The 23,240-nt window shown below is 44.1% G+C and overlaps 1 long non-coding RNA gene across 1 annotated transcript in view; it reads right to left on the reverse strand.

Moving 5' to 3' along the window:
• Window positions 1-23,240, reverse strand: part of LOC103346767 (uncharacterized) — a 67,330-nt gene that overhangs the window by 12,419 nt on the left and 31,671 nt on the right. Inside the window, exon 7 of the long non-coding RNA XR_016221084.1 lies at window positions 10,986-11,106. This is a non-coding gene — a long non-coding RNA (uncharacterized LOC103346767). The remainder of the gene's footprint in view (window positions 1-10,985; window positions 11,107-23,240) is intronic.

Raw genomic sequence — 23,240 nt, forward strand, 5'->3', positions numbered from 1 at the left:
GTCCCGGCTGTTCCAATTCCAATCCAGCTCTCTGCTAATGGCCTGGGAAAGCAGTGGAAGACAGCCCAAGGCTTTGGGTCCCTACACCCACATGGGAGACCTGTAGAAGCTCCTGGCTCCTGACTTCAGATCAGCACAGCCACAGCCATTGCAGCCAATTGGGGAGTGAACCAGCAGATGGAAGAACTCTGTCTCTCTGTCTCTCCTTCTCTCTCTGTGTAACTCTTTCAAAAATAAATAAATAAGTAAATAAATCTTTGAAAGAGCTCAAACCAATGACTTCAATTTCTACTTTTGGAAACTAGAATAAGAAGGGGCTGGGGTTGTGGTAGAGTGAGTAAAGCCACCACTGGCAATGCCAGCATCCTATATGAGCATATATGACCTAGCTGATCCACTTCCAATCCAGCTCCCTGTTTATGGCCTGGGAAAAGCAGTGGAAGATGGACCAAGTGTTTGGGCTCTTGCCACCCATATGAGAGATCCAGATGAGGCTCCTGGCTCCTGGCTTCTGCCTGGCCCAATGTGGGCCATTGTAGCCATCTGGGGAGTGAACCAGCAAATGGAAGATCTCTCTCTCTCTGTCTCTACCTCTCTCTCTGTAACTGATTTCAAAATAAATAAAAATAAACAAATAAATACATGCTTTTAAAAAAGAAGAGAAACTAAAGTCCAAAATAAGTGGAAGAAACATTGGCAGTTTCTTAAAAAGTTACATATTCATATACATTTGCCACATGATCTAGCATTACATGAGCCACAACTTGCTCCCACCCAGAGTGTGCGTTAGTAGGAAACTGGATTCAGGACCCAGTCATTCTGACATGGCATATAGGTATCTGATCCACTAGGCCAAATCTTCCCCTAACAGTATTGGAAACATATGCTTTATTAATGAAAGCATTCATAGAAGCTTGGCTTGAAATAGCCAGAAAATAGGAACAATCCAAATGTCCACTCATAAGCTAAAAGATAAGAAGTATATAGATATCCATGTAATGGAATACCATGTAAGAAAATACATGCAATAAAATGAATTACCGAAACAGTTATAAAGCTTAGATAAATCCAAAATAATTATGCTGCAGGGATGGAGCCCAAAACATCCCTACCCTCCAGAAAATCTCCACCTACTGTATTATTCCATTTACAGGACATGTAACAAATGCTAAATGCATAAGCTAACAGTGACAGAAAATAGATCAGTGCTAGAGATAAATGGTGACAGACGGTGTAAGTAGTTGAGTGTGTCTGGGAAGGTTAACGAGGAACTCAGGAAGCCCCCGGAGGTGCTGACATGTTCAAGACCGTGACTGGGGTAGTTGGTTTCACAGGTGCACACATGTCGAACCTGGTCAAATGCTGCCCTATCAACAGGGACATTTTCTCATATGCCAACTAAGCCTCAAAAGGCCTGTTATTAATATTATAACAACTAGAAAACAGGGAAACATCTTCAAGACATGAAAGAAGCAAAAGTATTTTTAAGACACAACATAAATCAATAAGCTTTGGACAGAGTAAAGAGTAATAGGTAGAAGCCTCAGAGTGTAAGGAAATATCACACAACAAACACAGTAACCACAAAAAGTTTATAGAAAATGGAATTAAAAGATAAATGTATTTCGGTTTTGAAATGTATTTTGCAATTAAAAGATAAATTTATTTTGAAATCCATGCCTCGCTTTTTATATAATTCATTTTCCATAAACCATTTGTGTGAAAATAACTTGCCTTTTTTTAAAAAAAAATCATTTGCGTGGCAAAGAGAGAGAGAGAGAGAGAGAGAGAGAGACGCACACATAGTGAGCTCCCATCATGCCCAAGCTGGGAGCCAAGAATTCAACCCAGATCTCACGTGTGTGCGGCAGGGACCCAACTGCTTCAACTGTCGCCTGCTGCCTCCTAGGATCTGCCTCAGCGGGAAGCTGGAATCAGGAGCCAGGACTCAAGCCCAGGCACTCTGACACGGGATGTGGCTCTCTTAGGTGCTAGAAATACCCACCCCTATATTTAATTTTTAACGCCATTTTCCATGAACTTTTCAAAGCACCCTCCTCTAGTGAACAAACAGACATATCCAAAATACATGAAGAATTCCTTAAAATCTTTGAGAAAAACACTGACCATATAACAAAAATGGTGGCAAGAGGTAATTTTACTGATTCTGTGATGGCCATATAAGCTACTGCTGGAGTCACGCAGCCTGCAGATAACAAGTCTGCCTTCCTTGAAGCTTAATGGGAAAAACACAGAAACAAAATCACACAAAGGCACCGGAGAATGAAGAGAAATGCGCCGTATCTGGAAGGGACTTCAAAATTTGGGAAACAAAATAATACAACCAGAGGGAAGGGCAAAGTTGTGTGGGCAGCTAAAACTCTTAACAGTTAAGAGGATGTTTCTGTCCTACAAAGCCCAGGACAGACTGGAGTAACCACAGCCACTACGACTTGATTAGGAAAACCTACCCTCTCCCTCCACCAAAAAGAAAGCCAGAAGAGGGAGCACTTTTTCAAACAAAAAGCTAAAAAGAAGCAGTTTAAATGTTGCATGAACCAAACTCTCAACCCCAGAGGCAGAGAACAGACTCAAAGCCATACCGATAGAAATTTTTAGAAACTGAACTGTTGGGGCTGGCACCGTGGCTCACTTGGTTAATCCTCGGCCTGCAGTGCCAGCATCCCATATGCCGGGGGTGCCGGGTTCTAGTCCCGGTTGCTCTTCTTTCAGTCCAGCTCTCTGCTGTGGCCCGGGAGGTCAGTGGAGGATGGTCCAAGTGCTTGAGTCCTTGCACCCACATGGGAGACCAGGAAAAAGCACCTGGATCCTGGCTTCGGATTGGCGCAGCACTGGCCGTTGCGGCCATTTTGGGGGTGAAACAACGGAAGGAAGACCTTTCTCTCTGTCTCTCTCACTGTCTGTAACTCTACCTCTCAAACAAAAAAAAGAAGAAAGAAAGGAACTGAACTCTTATTGGAGTCAACAAACAAAGAAACACAGTTATCAACTGAGGTACAACCTAGTTAATATTCCTCAGGGGAAAATCTAAAATCCAGCATCTCCATATTAGTACAGGATACCGTGAAAACAAAATGCAACAAAGACCAATGAACAGTGACCTATTCTCAAGAGACAAAACAATCAGCTGAAACTTTCAGATCCCAAGATGATTTCGATACTGAAATTAGTAAACAAAGGTACCCAATTAGCTATGATAGTTATATTTCATAGATAAAGGAAAATGTGCTCATACAAGTAAAAGTTATGAAATGTAATCAGAAAATGGAAACTACACAAAGAATCTGAGAGGGCATTCTACAATAAAAATGCAGTATCTACCATTAGGGACACACTGTGTGTTTACATCAGAATAGAGATGAGGAGGACTAAGTGACCCTGAAGACAGGGTAATTGCAGCTATCAAATATCAGGGATGGGGGGAGATTTACAGGAGGGAGAGGTGGAGGCAGAAGTGTACACACACACACACACACACACACAGGAGAGAGAGAAGAGAGACAACAGGGAGGGGAAGTTCAAATAAAAAAAAATGTTGGAGATGAAGTTTTCTAAATGTTTCAAGTTTTACTGACATCTAATGAATTGTTTAATTCCGTCTGTGATGTGTGATTGATACCTATTTTTAAGTCATATTCCTTCTGTGTCCTACATCTGGACGAGCAAACAGGAAAGTCCACGTGTGCTCTCTTTTTGCACCAGGGAGTGTTCAATCCATGCAGGATCATTCATCATGGCCTTAATCCCTCCACACAGTAAAATACCCAAGCCAATCCCTTGCCTTGCTCTTTCACGTCATTTCATATCTGCTTGGGAAACCTGCCCTACTCTCTCCAGAGAGTTGCATTAGATGAGTAATAAATTCAAACTCCACTGGTGTGTGTTTGGCATTATCAGACTTCATACATGCACTAGTTTTGTTTTTGTTTTCAGATGGAGACTTCATTCCACTTCTGTGGGGAATGACATCATGCATTTACAGAATTAATAAGCACATTTAAACCAATACAATTTAAACTCTCCCCCTCTCTCTCCCTTCTCTCTCTCTCTCTCTCTCTCACACACACACACACACACTCCTAGGAATACCAGCTAACATGCTGAAACAAAAAAAAGGGAAAATTTTAAAGACATTCAGAGAAAAATAACACAGTGCATATGGAGAATACTGATTTGATGACCATGATGGAGTTCAGAAGACAGTGTCAACACATTTTTAAATTTATGAGAGAAAAATAATATCAACACAGAATCCTACCACTTTAAGAGTAACTATAAAATACGCACATTTTCAGAGGAAAAGGTAACTAAGAAAATCCACTGGCACTGGATCCCAGCTAGAACAACTACCACAACTTTAATAGGTGTGCACCATCAACATTTAGTCTTTAGAATACCAGGGTGGTGCTAAACTCCCTACAAAGCACAGGACAGTCACTAACAAAGAATACCCATCCAAAATGCCAGTGGCAGAAACACTGGGTATCACTAAGTTGAAACCTTTGTGATGGTAGAGTGGTGGTATGAGCAATGACAGATCAATTATGTTAGATATTAGGCTTAGTATCCCACTAATCTCTATGTATGCTTTCACTGTCATGCAGTTAAAAATAGTTTCCAATGTCTTCAACATGACAAGTGGCTTCTATGGAAACCCTACTCCCCATATCATACTCAAGGATGGGAGACTGAATGTGGTCTCCCTAGGATCCACAGCAATGCATAGATTTCAGCTCTTGCCACTCTCATTCTACATTGTTCTAGAAATTATATCCAGTACTATCACACTGAAATAAGCTCTATTCACAGTGGAAAACAGATGTAAGGCTGTCTTTATTTGCATGTACAATCTCATATATGGAATGTTTTAAGAAACACAAAGTGACCAGAACTAAAAATAGAGATCAGCAAGGTCTCTGAGTTCCAAATCAGTATATAAAAATCAAGGTTAACTACATATGTGAACAATGAATAATCCAAGTGTGAAATTAAGAAAACGATTCTGTTCACGACAGCACTGAAAAAAATATATGAGAAAAATAAATACATTCCTATACAGACATCCTTTAGTAACTGTGGGGCATTGTTTCCAGGACTTCCCGAGAATACTAAAACCGTGGCTGCTGAAGTCCTTCAGTACAAGGGCATAGTCTTTGCATACAACGTATGCACGTCCTCTTGTATACTTTGTCACTTCTAGATCTTATATTACCCAATACGATGTAAATGCTATGTAAACAGTTCTTGGACCATGCTGTTTAGGGAATAATATAAAGGAAAAACACTGGACATGTTCAATACAGTGCAATTTTGTTTTGGCAAATATTTTCAGGCCTTAATTGATTCAAGTCACAACTGCAGAATCCACAGAAGTTGGAGGGCTGACATGGAAAACTAAAAACATGACCAAAGGAACCTAAGAAAGACATGAATAAACTAAGAGCCACTCCATGTTTATGGATTGGGAGACTCAATATTGTCCAGATGCCATTTTACCAAAAATGATCAAAGGATTCAAACAATCCCTAACCAAATCTAGCAGAACTTTTTTTCTTTTTTCTGGAAAACATGGCCAGTTTGTTGTAAAATCATACAGAAATGCAAAGAACCTAAATAGGCAAAATAGGCAAAGCAGCTTTGGAAAAAAGGAACAGTTCTATGCATATAATAGATCCTACTAAAATGTGTTCTAAATTGATAATGAATTTGGATGCATGCATACGAGTAGTCTTTCATAACAAAGAAACTAAAAATAAAACAAATTCACATTAAAATTCTCCAATTCCATATATGTCTTCTGGGAATCTGCTACATGCCAGTTCATCCAGGTGCTGGAGTTACAGCTGCGAACCACACAGACTAGGGCATGGTTAATAAGCAAATAAATACCCACCACGTCAGAATGTAGGAACAACAGGGAAAATAAAGCAGTGCAAGAGAGACTGGACATTATTTTAAAGTAATCACCTGGGAAAGGTTCTCTCACAGAGAAGTATTTGAGCAGAGAGTTGATGACAATGGGAAAAGGAGCCATTCAAGTGCAAGTACAAGGAATATTCAACAATTTCAGAGCAAGTGCCTATTTATGGTAAAATTATGCATGGGCTCCAAAAACTCTATGCACCAACATTAACTTTTCTTGCATTCCACTGCTCCAAGAACATTTTGAAGGACTCTGTCTGTATGGGGAGAAGAAGCATCCCAGGCAATAGAACAGCAAACAGCCAAACGCCAGAGGTGAGCCTGCCCCTGGGGAAGGACTGCCCTGACTCTGGAAGGAAGCAGGGAACAATGGTAGGACGCAGCAGAGGAGCACATCACGAGCCTTCTGAGCTAGAGCTGAATCAGTCTCTGAGAACAGGTTATAGGTGAAATAAAATGCAATCTAGAAACTCCGATGTGTCTGTCATCTAGAAGCCAAAACCCAGAACTTCCACTATGCTTGGTTTTATGGAAAACATATTCATTGATGTAGGATCCTCAACTTGGGTCTTATTCACTGGAAAGTCAGTAGTTTATTTATTCTAAAGACAGTTACAGAGAGAGAAGGAGAGGGAGCAGAAACAGGAGAGGGAGGGAGAGAGAGAGTGACTTTTCACCTGCTAGCTCACTCCCCAAATGACCACAACAGCTGGTGCTGGGCCAGGTCGAAGCCGGGAGCCTGTAACCCCATCCAGATCTTCCACGTGGGGGACAGCAGCCCAGGCACTTGGGCCATCCTCTGTTGCTTTTCTAGGTGTGTTAGCAGGGAGCTGGATCAGAAGTGGAGCATGTGGAACTCAGACCAACATGCATCTGGGATGCCAGCACTACAGGCAGAGGCTTAACCAGCTCTGCCACATACTGCCCTCCTCCCTTTCTCAACAGTCCACTCCCACCACTGCTTAGGGGAATAGGCCTAATTAATAATGCATCACACATCTGCCCCTTGCATGGTCACTGGGGCTCTGTACAGAAACACAGGACAAAGGCAATCTCCATCAGAATATAGTACAATCATGTGTTGCTTAATGATGGGGATATACGCTGAGCAATGCATTATCAGGCATTTCTTCATTTTGCTGTCATCACAGAGGGTAATCACATGAATGTGGATGGGATAGGCCAACCACATAAAGTGATCTTTTGATGCAGTAAAGAGACGTGGTAACCACAAGATGTATGAAGCTGCAACAAGCCCAACACAGCATGCTATTTTAAAGATTCCTTTGTAAGTCAAAGGAGTACACTCTAAAACAGTGTATGACATAGTACATAAATCAGTAACATGGTCGCAAATTTTCATTATCAGTATTATGCACTGTAGGGACAGGTGGTTAGCACAGCATATCAGATGTCACTTGAAACTGCGTTTCATTTCTTATAATTGTACCTAGGAAACACATGAAATCTATTCTCTGTGTATTAAAAAACTTAAAAATCAGAAAAAAAAAAGAATAAATAACTAAGTAAAAATGTAAGCCAAGGAAGGAAAAGATGGAGGGAGGGGGAATAAGCAGTGCCTGTATAATGCAATGAATCATTTGAAAAATGCTCTTGGAGAATAAAAGCAAGTCTTTAAAAGAGGATGTCCCTGGGAATGCCCACATCCCATATCACAGTGTCTGGGTTCAAGTCCCATCTCTACTGATTCCAGCTTCTTTTAAATGTGCACCCTTAGAAGCAACGGGTGATGGCTCAACTGGTTGGGTCCCTGCCACCTACATGGGAGAGCCAGACTGAGTTCCCAGCTCTTTCCTTTGACTCGGCCCAGCCTTGATGTTGCACACATTTGAGGAATGAAAGAAAGGAGGAGATAGCTCCCCCTCTCTCAAATAGAATGTTAAAAATTGTATATAATGTACACAATTGTGCTGTACAACTGGCAGTGCAGTAGGTTTAGCTATACTGGCATCATCACACACACACACACGAGTAATGTGTTGCATTCCTATGCTACAATGGCTAAGACACCAACAGGTGATCAGAATTGTCGAGCTCCATTATAATCTTGTGAAATCCTGGTACATAATGTGGGACTAGAATTGCTTCAGACATGAGCAAGAAACTCAAGTCAGTACAACACGACACAGGGAACACACCTTACTTGTGTGTGTGTGTGTGTGTGTGAGAGAGAGAGAGAGAGAGAGAGAGGGAGAGGGAGAGAGAGAGAGAGAGAAAGAGAGCTGGCAATCACTGGGTCACTCCTCAGTGCCTGCAATAACCAGGGGGCTGATGCCAGGAACTGTAAACTGACACCCTTTGAAGTTCCCTGAGGAGGAAGGCCCAGAGCATGGGTTCTGCCTCAGGACCCAGGACCACACGTTGGAGAAGATGCCCATAAATGTCCTTTCCAGAGAAGAGCTGTTCTGGAAGGCAAGTTGGCAGCAGGGAGTAATTCTCAAACATGTCTGGAACCACTGCTCCCCTAACTTCACTGCTGAGGACTTACTGAAAGGAAATCACAAAACTCATAAACAGAGATGTATTTCAACATTGATCTTAACAGTGAAACCTCAGAAAGTAACTAGAAAGGACAGCGATGTGGGAATAGTTAAAGAAATTACAATGGGGATAAATGATTGAAAAACTATGGCCCCATCAAAAATGACGTTTACAAAGAATCTTTAACAACACAGGAAGATGTTGCTGATGGAATTTTAAACAAATCCCAGGACATGAATCTAAAAGCACACAGAGATCTCAACTGTTTTATCTCCCAGTTGATGTCTTCATCTCACTTAAAAACTCATTGTAGATACCTAAAAGTTGTAAATAGTGGTTCTTGCTAGATTCTGAGCATTTGGTGAGTTGAGAAGCTCTTCCGTTATTTTATATACCTTGCACATGATCTGTAAAGGAAGTGCAATGCTTTGATAACCCGAGGGGAAAGCATGCATCCTTTGGAACAAGGCGTAGGTCTCTCTCCCCTGGTGCATCTCTCACACCGAGTGGACTTTCCTCTGCAGCCAACGCTTTCCCCAGCTCTCAGAAAAAGGCATTTAGAGGCCCTATGATGTGGCTTCTCTGAGGTTCTCCAGGACCTGGCTCAGGGATTGCTCTCTGCCTTCACACGGTCAGCTCACCTGCTCACTCAAAGCAGTAGCTTGCAGCATGTTCAGAGCTACCAAGATGAGGCAGTGACACAAAACTTCTATTGAAAGTGGTCTTTAATCTCAAAATGGACACTGATGAGACAAGGGTTGCACCTCCAAGTGATGTCCTAAAAGCTAAAGTATATGAAGTGTCAAGCCTGGGTCCATGGCATCAATATCACCCAGGAGCTACTGAAATGCAAGTTCATGGGCCTCACCCCAGACCTACTGCATGAATCTGCATTTAACAAGCTTCACAGGTGAATCTGCACACATTGAAGTCTGAGAAACAATGGAGGTGGCGGTAAGGCACAGAGGGTTAAGCCTTTGACACCTGCATCCTATATTAGAGTGCCGGTTAGAACGCTGCTGCTCTGCTTCCACTCTAGCTCCTGCTAATGTGCCTGGGGTGGCAGTGGAGAATGGCCCAAGTCCTTGAGCCCCTTTCATCCATGTGGGAGACACAGATGGAGTTCCAGGCTCCTAGTTTTAGCCTGGCCCAGCCTTGGGTGTTGTGGCAATTTGGGGAGTGAATCAGCAGATGGAAGACATGTCTTTATCTCTCTCTCTCTCTCTCTCTCCCTCTCTCTTTCTCTTTAATATCCTATCACTCTGCCCTTCAAATAAATAATAAATCTTTTCTTAAAAAAGCTATAGTTTCAGAAACACTGCTCAGCGAGATAAGTGTGTAACAACCTAACATCCTAACACAAACACTGGGGAGATGCTAAGAGCACACCTCACTTGATGCCAGCTCTGTAATCAAAAAGCTACGCAACCTGGAAAAGTTGACCATCTTTGTCTAAGGGAGATAAACTATCCAGCTTTTAAGCTTGTGCATCTGCAAAATGGGAACAATCAGATATCTCCATCCTAGGGTTTGTATGGATCAAGTTAGGCAGCCTAAAACCCTTAGGATACTCGGTGGAACAGAGTAAGAATTAAATGATTTTTATCATCATGGCAAAGATTACGTATGACAGCTGTAAGGATCAAATGAGCTCATGAGTACACAAGGCTGCAGATGAAGAAGATTCCTGCACAGATATGCAGAGAGATTGTCTTGCAGATGTGCAGAACCATTCTTTACCCAGAAAGCCAACTGTGAAATGACAGTTGGAATAAAGAGTGAAAATACAGGCTTCCAAGAGGATTTGGACTCCGTGAGCCCCACTCCATGGTATCAGCAAGGGCCAGAGTTCCGTTTCCCTCCTTATTCCACTTCTTCCCTCTCAGAGAGAAGGCAACGGGATCCTTTGTTAGGAGACTTAGGGGAGGTGTGGTACATCTGCTCTGTCACTCCCCCAGGCATCATTACCAGGCAATCCCTCACCTACGGCAACTGCTGAGTCATTTTTGAAAAGTTTTCCCATTTCCAGATGTTAGGAGGCTCTGCTTTTGTGCCGCTGACCTAGGAGGAAGGGAAGTCAGGGCTTTCTACCTGCAGCATCAGCTGTCAAGCAAAGTGACTGACAGCCTTTGATGGAGAAATAGGTAAGAGGAAAGCTTTCAGTTGGTTCCCATCACCTTGGCCTTGAACAAATGCAGCAGGAAGATGTCCCAGGGAGACACAACTGAGCTTAAAAGGGGAAGAACAGAAGGGGCCCAGGGTGGGGAAACGTGAAGAGGGTCAGGGAAGGAGCAAGGAAGGAAACCCGTGGGGCAACAGGAACCTACTATCCCCCTGTGGATTCGGTTCTTGACCATGTGAACAAAACTGCAGTTACGTTGATCCGAATTCTGATGATCACGAAGCAAACTGACTGTGACATACATGGTCCTTAACTTTCCAAATTCTTAACAACATTCAGTTGTCTATTAGCCCATTTCTCATTGCTATACTGAACCACTGAGGTTGAGGAACCTTACAGAGAACAGAGAAGCACTCACGGTTCTGAGGTTCCAGGGGGCGGTGACAGCACTGGCTTTGCTTCAGGGAGTCTCGTGGCAGATGGCATCACAATGCAGGGATGCTTGGCAGAGGGAGAAACCACATCAGGAGACAGGAAGCCTGAGAGAGAGTCAGAGGTCATGTCAGGCTTTAATGACAACTCATTCTCACAAAGACTCACTCCAGAAATCCAGCATCCCCAGGCCCTTCCATGTAGCCTCACCTGTTAAAATTCCATCGTACCCTGGGAGCTAAGCTCCTAACACATGAACACTTGGGGGAAAGCACAATCAAACCTGGTCCGACTGCTCTTCTGGTACATTCCCTAGACAGGGCCTGCTGTGGTCTCATTTAATGCAGCACACAACACAGGCTTTAAATGTACATCTGGGGGCCACAGTTGTGGCATAGCGGGGTAAGCTGCCACCTACGGGCACAGCATCCCATGTGGGTGCCAGCTCAAGCTTTGCTGCTCCACTTCCAACCCAGCTCCCTGCTAATGCACGTGGGAAAGCAGTGGAAGATGGCCCAAGTGCTCGGGCCCCTGCACCCACGGGGAAGACCTGAATGGCATCCAGGATCCTGCCTTTGGCCTGGCCCAGCCTTGGGCCTTGGCAGCCATTTGGGGGATGAGCCAGCAAATGCAAGATTCTTTCTAACTCTGCCTTTCAAATAAATAAATAATAAAAATCTTTTTAAAAGAAAACCAAAATAACAATAAGCGATGCAGATAGAATGTGGCTCTCAAAAGCCTAAAATATTTTATAACTGTGTCCTGCCTGATCTTCCTCTGACATGGAACCTACTCTTCATAGCTCCCTCTCTGCTTTGTCCTGGCTGCCCTCATATCCCTTCAACTGATCTTCCATGGACTTTTTTTCATCTGGCCTTTGCTGAACTGGCCTGGAGCCTCCTAGAGTTTCATTATCTACTCTCTTCCAGAGGTCAGACACTCCAGGTCAGGAAAGGAAAATGAATGTGGGAACAGGTCAGAGGTCAATAGGGGTTGGTATGCAGCTTGGAAAACTGAGACTAGACGTTCTGCTAAAAATAGCTCAGGTTTCTTTTTTCTGGAGCCATGTTCTGGGCCAGATTTATTCATCCCCAAAGTCTAGCCTTTGTCCCTTCAAATGTCCAACCCCAGTGCCTGTGTCTCAAACAGGAAGCGAGCTTCGGTTTCTATGCAGGTCCTCAGGACCCCACGGGGCCTGCAGGTTGCACAGGAACAAGGCCACAGCTGTTAGATTTGTCTCCGTTTTCTTTGGCCATTGGGCTGCACTGGATGAGGCCTCATCCCAGTTTCCTCTTCATCTCAGTTGGGCCTCCTGATCATGGTGGCAATCAAGGAGAATCTAGTCCCCGAGTCACACTGTGAGCCATGGATGGCAGATGCCTTGGGGTTCTGCACTGCCCCCTCTGGCCTGTCTCTCAGGCCAGCTACCGGGGTTGGCTTCCTGCAAGCTCGGCCTCACCTTGCAGAGCAGTGCTGTCCTTCACACAGGAGCCAGCACCTCTCAGCTCTGCTGCTCCGCCAGGGCCGTGCTGCATATCACAGTTCCCTGCTGCTCAGGCCCTGTGTGCTCAGCGCATGTGGGCACAGACAGAGGCACAGGGAAAGGCGCACTTTCCACCTCCGTCTCCTGATTCATTTCCAGGTGTCACTCAGTCATACTTGAGACTCTCCTTGGCCCCTGGAATATCAAGTCTCAGAAGCTTGTGCTTTTACCTTCCTTTCTTCTTGGTCCACCTGGCTGATTCCAAGTCACTTCTCACACAATTCCCATGCAAAGCCTCTCCATTCTCGCACCTCCTTCTGCCATTCATGTTCGGTTCTGTCTTTGTGTATTCTTCCCTAGACTTTGCCAACAGCAATGCACTTTCTATTTTCTTCTCTTATAATCAATAATTTCTCATTTTCTCACACCCTATTAGAAGGTTTATAAGGGACAGAAAGCTTGCCAATCACCTCTGTATTTGCATTCCTAGTGTGACACAAACAGCGAACACAAACATTTGCTGAATGACTGAATGAAGGTATGAGTGGTTTGCAATTATGCTTAAATCCTGCTGTCACCAAATATATCATTTTGCATTCAAATATTAAAATCAGTAAATACTTTCTGAGAATTTATTTGCCACATAGAAATCATTCAATAAATGCTGAACCCTTATATAAACTTCAAAAAAGATAAATAATGGCACCAAGGGTGAAGCCACGGCTTGCGATGTCACATCCCATATTGGAGTTCTGGTTCCAACCTGGCTGGCCTGCTTCTGATCTAGCTCCCCGCTAATGTGCCTGGAAAAGCTGTGAAGATGTCCCAAGTACTTCAGTCCCTGCCACCCACGTGAAAGACCCAGGCGGAGTTCCTCACCCCTGGTTTCGGCCTGGCTCAAACCTGGTGGCTGTGGCCATTTGGGGAGTTAATCAGACCCCTTTTTCTGTCTGTCTCTCCTATCTCTGTCACACTGAATTTCAAATAAACAAATAAATAAAATATCTTTTTTAAAGCTACCCAAAGAAATCCCTCAAGAGAGTGAGGGAAATGAATACAAATGCAACAAACCTGACTGTAAGGGTTTTAATTATTTAAAAAGTCAGAGAGTGCTAAGTACGTGACTGATGGTTTCATGGAACCCATGGGGTTGTGGGGGAAAGACTGGAGTTGCCTAGAGACCAACTGTATTAATTTCAGGCATACTTATGGTGTGCCTGGTTAATGTCAGGTGAAGTATGTGATAAGACTGAGCTTAAATGATGAATATCTCAGTATTCATCAGGCAGTAATTATTTTGAAATCTATTCATTTGAATAGATTTTACAACTTGTGATCTCCTAAAGCTAAAATCTGAGTTCAGGGTAGTAGGAAATTCTAGCAATCAACGGTACCCAGTTCCATCTTGGGCTTGGGGTGAACACAGGCTGCTTAAGTCTGACTTCTCTCTGCTTCATCTGAACCTTAAGTCAGACCTCTAAGGATAATCCTGATAATTAACTAGTAGGACCAATACCAATTCTGTCTGTGAATATAGAAGGAACAGGGTTAAAGCACCTAAGAACTTTTTAATCCAAATCATGGATTTGTTACTACCTAGTCTGAGCCCTCAAATCATGTTTACAGAGGCGGATCTGCTCGTTTTCTATTTGTGATTTGGGGGAACTAGGCAGGAAGATTATGGAGAAATATGTGAGTGGGGCTTTCTGCCAGCCCTGCACTGTAACTCCATCCCTTCCCTGTCAATCTTGTACCCCACTTTCTCAGGATGCACCTGTGTCCCATCCAGAACCAGGAAGAAGACACTATGATGACCAGGTGGAAGTTAACCTACATGTGGAGGTGCCAGCGAACTCTCAGAGAGCCTCACTCAAGCTAAACTCCACCAGCCCGATCTCGGGAAAGACACTGATACTGAGAGGGCTGCTGTTAGGCCTTTGACCGTGCCCGTGTCCTCTCTGAACTCCTCCTGCCCTCTCTCCTCATAGGCAGCTCTCTGCGTGACAGGTATCTGTGTGGAGTAACCACACTCACCTGTGAATGCCCGCACTCTCTCTGTTAAAGGAATCCTGCTCTCACTGGGGTACTGTATATATGGCTCTTTATGACACTTGAGTCCTTATCTCTGTAGGGTCAAGAAACTGGAATAAAGATTAAGAGACCTAGGCCTGTAACATCTTCATCACCTGTCACCTTGGGCTATGTCTGCAGAGGCAGAATGTGTAAGGGGGAAGTCATAGGCTTGGGAGCCCAATGGAGTTGGACCTTCATTTGCGTGCTTAGCAAACTTGAATAAATTGCCTTTCCTTTTTGGAAGCCAGGTTTCTTTTACTGACATACAGAGGGAAAACTGCTGCTGCCACAGAATTGCAAGAGAAAACACAGAGTGGCTTGGATGGGGCCTTAGCAATGGGCCTGCCCAGTCACCCCATTTTCCCGTTCACAGAATCAAGATTCCTGTGATTGGGATCCTTTACACGGACTGCTGAAGTTCCTGGCATTTCTCCTCCCTTCTTTCTCCTCTGGCCAAAAGAGTGGGAGAATTAATGACACAGCAATGTGGAGCCAAGAATCCAAGAATGAGAATCCCTTGTCTCTTCCTCGTACTTCCCAGGTGCTCAGAGCTATGCAGTTACTTGTGTGAGCTAAATGTGGTTTGAATAAGAGGCTGGGTGTCCTGCAGAGACCTGGAGATTCTGGAATTTTCCCTTTGGGTTATATAAAATGAGATTTTTTATAATGGATGTATAAGTGTCCATTTGTTATTACAATCTTACACTTTATCTTCATTTCTGATTGCTGTTTAATCAGCAATAGCTTGGAACAACTGAACTTTTAGTTTCGTCCTCTGTTAAGCAAGTAATGATGTGTAAACAAACACTTAAGTAAGTGCTACTTCAAGGGACCTTTTTTCCCCTTTGTAATGTTAAGAATCCTTATCTGGGTAAATGAGTCCACCCTCTAATTTGCCAGTAGGATATTTCTGGACTCCATTTAGCTATTCTGTTTCAAATTTAATTACACATGAAGGTAAATGGTTTAGACTGGGCCAGACCAAAGCCAGGAGTCTGGAATAATATCTGGGTCTCCTATATGGGTGCAGTCGCCCAAGGACTTGGGACGTCTTCCACTCTATCCCAGGCATATTAACAGGAAACTAGGGGCCAGTGCCGTGGCCCAGTAGATTACTCCTCCACCTCTGGCGCCAGCATCCCGTATGGGCACCAGTTCTAGTCCCGGCTGCTCCTCTTCCAAACCAGCTCTCTGCGATGGCCTGGGAAAGCAGTAGAAGATGGCCCAAGTGCTTGGGCCCCTGCACCCACGTGGGAGACCGGGAAGAAGCTCCTGGCTTCAGATGGGCGCAGCTCCGGCGGTTGCGACCATTTGGGGAGTGAACCCGCGGATATCTCTCCCTCTCACTGTAACTCTACCTCTCAAATAAATACAATAAATTAAAAAAAAGAAAGAGGAAACCAGATGGGAAACAGAGCATCCAGGACTTGAACTGGCATCCATATATGATGCCAGCATTGCAGGCAATGGCTTAATACACCATACCACAACACCAGCCCCAGAAGTTTCTTAATTTAAACTGCTTATTTCTTTATATAGTTATTTATAAATTTATCTTACTTAGTTATATTTAAATATTTGCTACAGCGTGTGGTAGTTGTGTAGACAAAATCTCCACTACTCATTGCAATCATTCATTTTTGGGAAATACTGAGGGTTCATCATGTGCTCAACACCGATGTGACTATGAGAGAGGCAGCAGCAGACTAGCTGTGCCCGTACCTGTATTCACAGAATTTACACTCTCCAGCCCTGGAGAGTGGCTGGAGTGGCTGAGTGGCTGCACAGGTACAGATGTCCCAAGTGTGTGACCATCAGGAGTGATGCCCACGGCAGACAGCTGCTGGACACCATGGGGCAGGTCCAGAGTTAGGTCAGGGGAAGGTGAACGCTAGGGCATCACCCCTGCTTTCCCAGGGAAAGTGCTCTGCTGCTTTCCTCAAGCTTCAGGGTTCAGTGGAGCCAGCTCTGGGAAGACAGATAAATTTAAACAGGAAGACTTAACCAGAGACATCAAGTTTTATCTAGGGTGTATATGAGCTCCATATCATTTAAAATGCATAACAAAATTCTGTCATGCATAGGACTTTGAGTAGGCTACTGACTTGAGCACAGGGGTCAAATGCCTTTCTCTCCATTAGAAGGACTGATGGGACATAAACATGCAGAAAATTTTCATCAGCCCTGGGTTGCAATCAAAAGTGAAAAATCAACTTGAGAGATTTACAAGCTACACCTTATTGTCACTGAGGGGAAAATAAAGAGGCATGCCTGCATCTCCACAGGGGCATCACATGGCTGATACAGCATTAGTTAGAGTGAGTTGAGAACATCTTGGCTGCCTGGGATTTTCAGACTCCAAGAGAAGGGAGTCTCACACCAGAGGGAGAAGGGTAAAGAAAGGCCCCATGCCCAGAAATGAAGCACAACTGTCCTCATGAGGCTGGAGTATGTGCCCCTTACCACCTCAGAGAGAGGCAAGCCTAGGAGGCAGGAACAGCTAGAGGCAGCTCTCCTGTTCTGTTTCTTTTCTGTGCTATGCACCCCCAGGGCCATGAACTTGGAGAAAGCAGTCCGTATAGGCAGTGAGCAGCAGAACCAGCAAGGAGGACCCCCAGCCAGCACACACTCCATAGGGACTACCAGTGATGCAATTCAAGGGAAGCCGACTGAGGCACGGACTTAAGTAACTGCCCAGTGGTCTCTAGTGAGATATTCAAGGGGTCTTCAAAATTTTCATGGAAAGTAAGTTTCTAAAAAAAAACTGTGCCTAAGCTGCAAAATTTATTTGCACCAAAATAAATTCATACTAACTTATTATACTGTGCCTGAGTACAACCTAGTTTGAGGCCCTAGGAAAGATCAAACATCATTTGAATCAGGCACCGAATCAGAGCAGCATGGATTCTGCTAAAATTGAGGCAAGAACAAATGCCAAGTTTATGAAGGTTGGGGAGAATGGTGAAATTAAGACAATGCTCCAGTGGAATTAGCAATTTACAAATGGTAAATTATTTCAAAAAGGGACAAGAGGATGTTAAAGATAAGCCCACAGCAGAAGACTACGCACATCAATCTGCAAGGAAGCAATTAAACTTATTCAAGCCCTACTTGACGAAGACTCACAACTGACAGCAGAACCAGCAGCCACCACTGCAGACACCTCAACTCGTTCAGCTTAAACAGCTCTGGCCACAAAAAGAAAGTGCAGCAAACTTTCCACTCAACAGGTGCCAGAATGTGGCATCCAACTCGGCTGCAGACAAAAGCGGAACTTTCAGTGGAAACTTTAAATAAGCGACACCAAGATTCTGAAGCATTTCTTTGAAGAGTTATAACAGGAGATGAAACCTGGCTTTACCTGAAGGACTCTGAAGACAAAGCACAGCTAGAGAAGTGGCTACCAAGAGGTGGATGTGGTCCAGTCAAAGCCAAAGAAACCACTGTGTTCTGCATCTAACAGTCCACCTTGCATATGACCACGTTTTCTATTTCCAGTCATCAGCTGATGGACATCTTGGTTGAGTCCATTTCTTTGCTATTGTGAACTGATCTGCAATTAACATGGGAGTGCAAGAGTCTCTTTCATATGCCGACTTCTGGGTGGAACTGGAGATCATTATGTTAAGGAAATAATGCAGATGCAGAAAGACAAATATCACGTTTCCTCTCCTATGTAGAGGTTAATACACACACACACACACACACACACACACACATAGGAGAAAGAAACAATTAAAACTGTGTGGGTATCATATTGTTTGGTCCATAGTTATAAATATTATCTCCATTGAATTCAACCTCTACAATTTAATAATATACCATTATTGGGGCTGGAGCTGTGGTGCAGCATTTAAACACGCCACCTACAGTGCCAGCTGGTCTGAGTCCCAGCTGCTCCACTTCTGATCCAGCTCTCTGCTATGTCCTGAGAAAGCAGCAGAAGATGGCTTAAGTCCTTGGGCCCCTGCACCCAATGGGAGACCTGGAGGAAGCTCCTGGCTCCTGGCTTTGGATCAGCACAGCTTCAGCCATTGTGGCCATCTGGGGAGTAAACCTGCAGATAGAAGATTTCTCTCTCTCTCTCTCTCTCTCTCTCTCTCTCTCTGCCTCTCCGTATTTCAAGTAAATAAATAAATCTTTTTAAAAAAAGAAATAATAGACCATTATTTCCTCACTTGTGACAACTGTTATGAATCCTACATCATGTGATCCTTGTTTTCAAGAAAAATAGTAGGCATGTGTATGATCTCTACATACGAAGTGAACATGGAAAAATGTTGAAAAGATTAAATCTAAGAACATAAATATGATATTTAAAATACATAGACACTTGAATACATTATATAACTCAAAGTAATTCTGCACCAATGGAACATTACTTCCTATAGAAAGAAGGCTAAAAAGTAAATATTAAAAACATGAAATTCAGAAAAACAAGTGGACTGATCAAAAGCAAAGATCATGGCAACAGTATTGGAGGTGCTCAAGGCACTGTGCTGTTGACTTTTTAGGGAATAAAGCGGGGTGACATATGCTTCTTACGAGGCTGTTTCGAGAAAGTCACCCAAAAGCTTAGCAGAAAAATGCCCAGGAAGCTTTACAAGAGAATCTTCCACGACGACAAAGCTCCTACTCATGCCTCTCATCAAAGAAGGTGATTTTGTGAGAGGTTCAGTGGAAAATAGCCCTGATTTGCTCCTTCTGAATTTTTTGTTTCCTAATTAAAAAAAAAAAAACATTATGGAGCCGGTGCTATGGTGTAGTGGGTAAAGCCACTGCCTGCAGTACCAGCATCCCAAATGGGCGCCAGTTGAAGTCCCAGCTGCTCCACTTCCGATCCAGCTCTCTGCTGTGGTCCAAATCCTTGTGCCCCTGCGCCCACGTGGGAGACCCAGAAGAAGCTCCTGGTTCCTTGCTACACACTGGGGCAGCTCTGGCTGTTGCGGCCATCTGGGGAGTGAACCAGTGGATGTAAAACTCTCTCTCTCTCTCCTTCTCTGTAACTCTGGCCTTCTGGCCTTCAAGTAAACAAATAAATCTTTTAAAAACATTTAAAAGACACCAATGTTTCTTTGTTTAATAATTAAGTAAACTGAAAATAGATCTTTGTAAAAATTAAGAGTGGGAATGTGAGAAGGAAGGGTTGGAGCACAGGCAAGAGGAAGGTAGGGGGCGCAGTGTCACTACGTTCCTAAATCTGTATCTAGGAAATACACAAAATCTGTATAACTCAAATAATTTTTTAAAAAAAGATTTACTTATTTATTTGAAACTCAGAATTACAGATAGAGGGGGAACGACAGAGAGAGAGAGTCCATCTGCTGGTTCACTCCCTAAACAGCCAAGACAGCCAGGGCTGAGCCAGGCTGAAGCCAGGAGCCAGGGGCTTCTTCAGGGTCTCCCACATGGGTGCAGGGGTGCAAGCGTTTGGGCCATCCCCTCTGCCTTTCCAGGCACACTAGCAGGGAGCTGGATAGGAGGTGAAGCAGCCGGGACTCGAACCGGTGCCCTTATGGGATACTGGCACTGCAGAAGGTGGTTTAAACCCCGGTGCCACAATGCTAGCCTTCTGTGTTTCTTACACCACACTGTAAAGTCCAGTCTGCTAGTCCTCAAGGGCCAGATCAGTGCTGGCACACACAGATAATCAATGAATGTAAAGTTCCTTTGACCTCCTGTTATCAGCCCCCAGCCTCTCTCACAACTACAGCATCTCATTTCAGAAGATCTGAAATTCAGAGTTGAGTTTTCCTAACTGAAGGAGTCATACCACCCCATGCCACCCTGGCTCTTTTTAAATGCATGCATAATGTATACATTATTTAAATGTATGTATAATGCCTCTTTTTAAAATGTATGCATTTGCTGGCCAGCACCATGGCTCACTTGGTTAATCCTCTGCCTACAGTGCCAGCATTCCATATGGGCGCCGGGTTCTAGTCCCAGTTGCTCCTCTTCCAGTCCAGCTCTCTGCTATGATCCAGGAGGGCTGCGGAGGATGGCCCAAGTGCTTGGGCCCCTGCACCTGCATGGGAGACCGGGAGGAAGCACCTGGCTCCTGGCTTCGGATCGGCACAGTGTGCCGGCCGTGGTGGCCATTTGGGGGGTGAACCAACGGAAGGAAGACCTTTCTCTCTGTCTCTCTCACTGTCTAACTCTGTCAAATAAAAAAAAAAATGTTTGCATTTGTTCAAAGAACTGGAGGGGAGGGACAGCATTTCACAGTTTTGTTCCAGCAAAGGCATGTTGGCTAGGTGTCTGAATGCCATACAACAACAAAACGCATGGGGCCAAAAACTGGGTTCTGTTCAAAACTAATGGATCTACTGTGCGATTCCAATTTTAGAACAAACTTGAAATGACAAAATTTTAATGATGGAGAACAGACCAGTGGTTGCCAGAGTTAGGGTCAGGGGGAAGGTGTCATTATACAGAGGTTGATTGAACGAGTTCCTTTGCAGTGATGGAGAGTTTTGTGTCTTGATTGTGGAGGTCTCAACACTGATTTACACCTGTGGAGAAACCCCACAGTATTACATACCAGCAGCAGCAACAACAAAAACTGATGAAAACCAAACAAGTGCCACAGTTTAACCAATAGTATTGTACCACTGCCAATTTCCTGACTTCGAAAATACGCTCAGGGATATAAGGTGTTGCTGGGAAAAGCTGTGTGAGGCACACATGTAAAATTCCTATGTGATTTTTGCCTCTTTAGTGGGCTTTAAATTAGCTCAAAATTTTAAAAAGTTTTAAAAATGCAAAACGGAAGTGCACTATTGGTACAAAGGTGAAGATGCTGCTTGGGATGTCCACACCCCTAGTCAGAGTGCCTGGGTCTGAGTGCAAGTTCTACTGCAATGCCAGTTCCTCGCTGATGTCCATCCTGAAGGGAGCGGGTGGTGGCTCAAAGCAGCTGGGTCCCTGCCACCGATGCGGCTGACCTGGATGGGGTTCCCAGCCCCAGCTTCAGGCTGGCACAGCCCTGGCTGCTGTGGACATTTGGGGAGTGAAGCAGCAGACGGGAGCTTTTTCTCTGTGTCTGCCTGTTTCTCTCCTCTCTCTCTCCCTCCCTCTCTCACAAATAAATAAAATAAATGAATTTAAAAATGTATATACTGTATCTGACAGACCATGAATTGAGCAAATAGGAAGAAAAGAAACTCCATAAAATTATTCAACAACTCATGGACTCACCTTCAAGCTGGCCATGAAGGGATCTGATTCTGCTGAGTGTACAAGAGATTTAGAACTAAATCAACCAACGAATCATTGCCCAAGTCTCAGACTGACCACAAGGTGGCACACATGTGGGCTAAATCTGAATCACAGTCCAAAGAAAATGAGTTGAAGCTTGTGGTAGAAATGCAGCCTGGTTATCCGCCTTTAAAAACGACCCAGAGTACAAAATATAATATTTGTAATATTCAGGAAACAATCCTGGATTATGCAGCACTGGAGAATCAGGAAACTCTCAACCTGAGTGGGAAAAGACTATTATTAACAGGCACAGACGCCAAGATAACACAGATGTTAAAATGACTTGGTAGAGACAGTGGCACAGCTATTGTGCGAATGGCCCAACAAGCAATAGTAAACACTCTTGAAAAAAAAAATGACAAATCAGAAGGCTAGCAAATAAGAATGTGTAGGAAGAATCAAATAGGAGTTTTGGAACTGAAAAAAAAATTAACAACCAAAATGTAAAATTCGTTGGATGAAGCAGAGAATGATAACAGAGAGAAAAGAAAAGAAAAAAAAAAAGAGTGGGAGGAAAAGATGAACAGAGTTTTGGTGATCTGCGTGACCACAATGAAGAATTCAGGCCACTAGAATTCTAGGAATAGACAACTGACAAATATAACAGGTTTTTATTTTACAAGATTTATTTATTTATTTGAGAGTTAGAGTTACAGACAGTGAGATGAAGAGACAGAGAGGAAGGTCTTCCATCCTCTGGTTAACTCCTCAAATGGCCACAATAGCCAGAGCTGTACTGATCTGAAGCCAGGAGCCAGGAGCTTCTTCCAGGTCTCCCACACGGGTGCAGGGGCCAAGGCACCTGGGTCATCTTCTGCTTTCCCAGGACACAGCAGAGAGCTGGACCGGAAGTGGAGCAGCCAGGACTCAAACTGGCACCCATATGGGATGCCAGCGCCTCAGGCAGAGACTTAACCCATTGCACCACAGTGCCGGCCCCAAGAGGTTTATAAAATGGATTCAATGGGGGCTGGAGCTGTGGCATAGCAGGTAAAGTTGCCACCTGCAGTGCCAGCATCCCATATGGGCACCGGTTTGAGACTCGGGTCTCACAGAGAACCCTGCCCTGGAGCAGGAGTATCACGGGGCATCATGGTCACTGAAAGGCCAGAGTGGCTGAAGCAGAAACTGCAGTGAAACTGTACAAAATGAGACTGGGAATTTAGAGCCAAATACAAAAGGAACTGCCTCTTTTTTAAGAATATTGGCAAGGCAGAAAGAGAGGGAAAGAGGGGAGAGAGAGAGATCTGAATTCTGAAAAAAAAAAAAATATTTTGGCTGCAGAGTGGCAGCCAGCTTGGCGAGGAGCAAGGGCAGGTGCAGGGGAGGCTGAGGCAGCTATGCCAATGTCCATGGTAGGAGAGGGGGATGATCTCGAGTCAGTGTGCTTGGACGAGAGACAAGGCAACAGGACGGTAAGTT

This window comes from Oryctolagus cuniculus, chromosome 15 (assembly GCF_051225735.1).
Source record: "Oryctolagus cuniculus isolate XC-2025 breed Fujian yellow rabbit chromosome 15, ASM5122573v1, whole genome shotgun sequence".
NCBI classification, from domain to species: Eukaryota; Metazoa; Chordata; class Mammalia; order Lagomorpha; family Leporidae; genus Oryctolagus; species Oryctolagus cuniculus.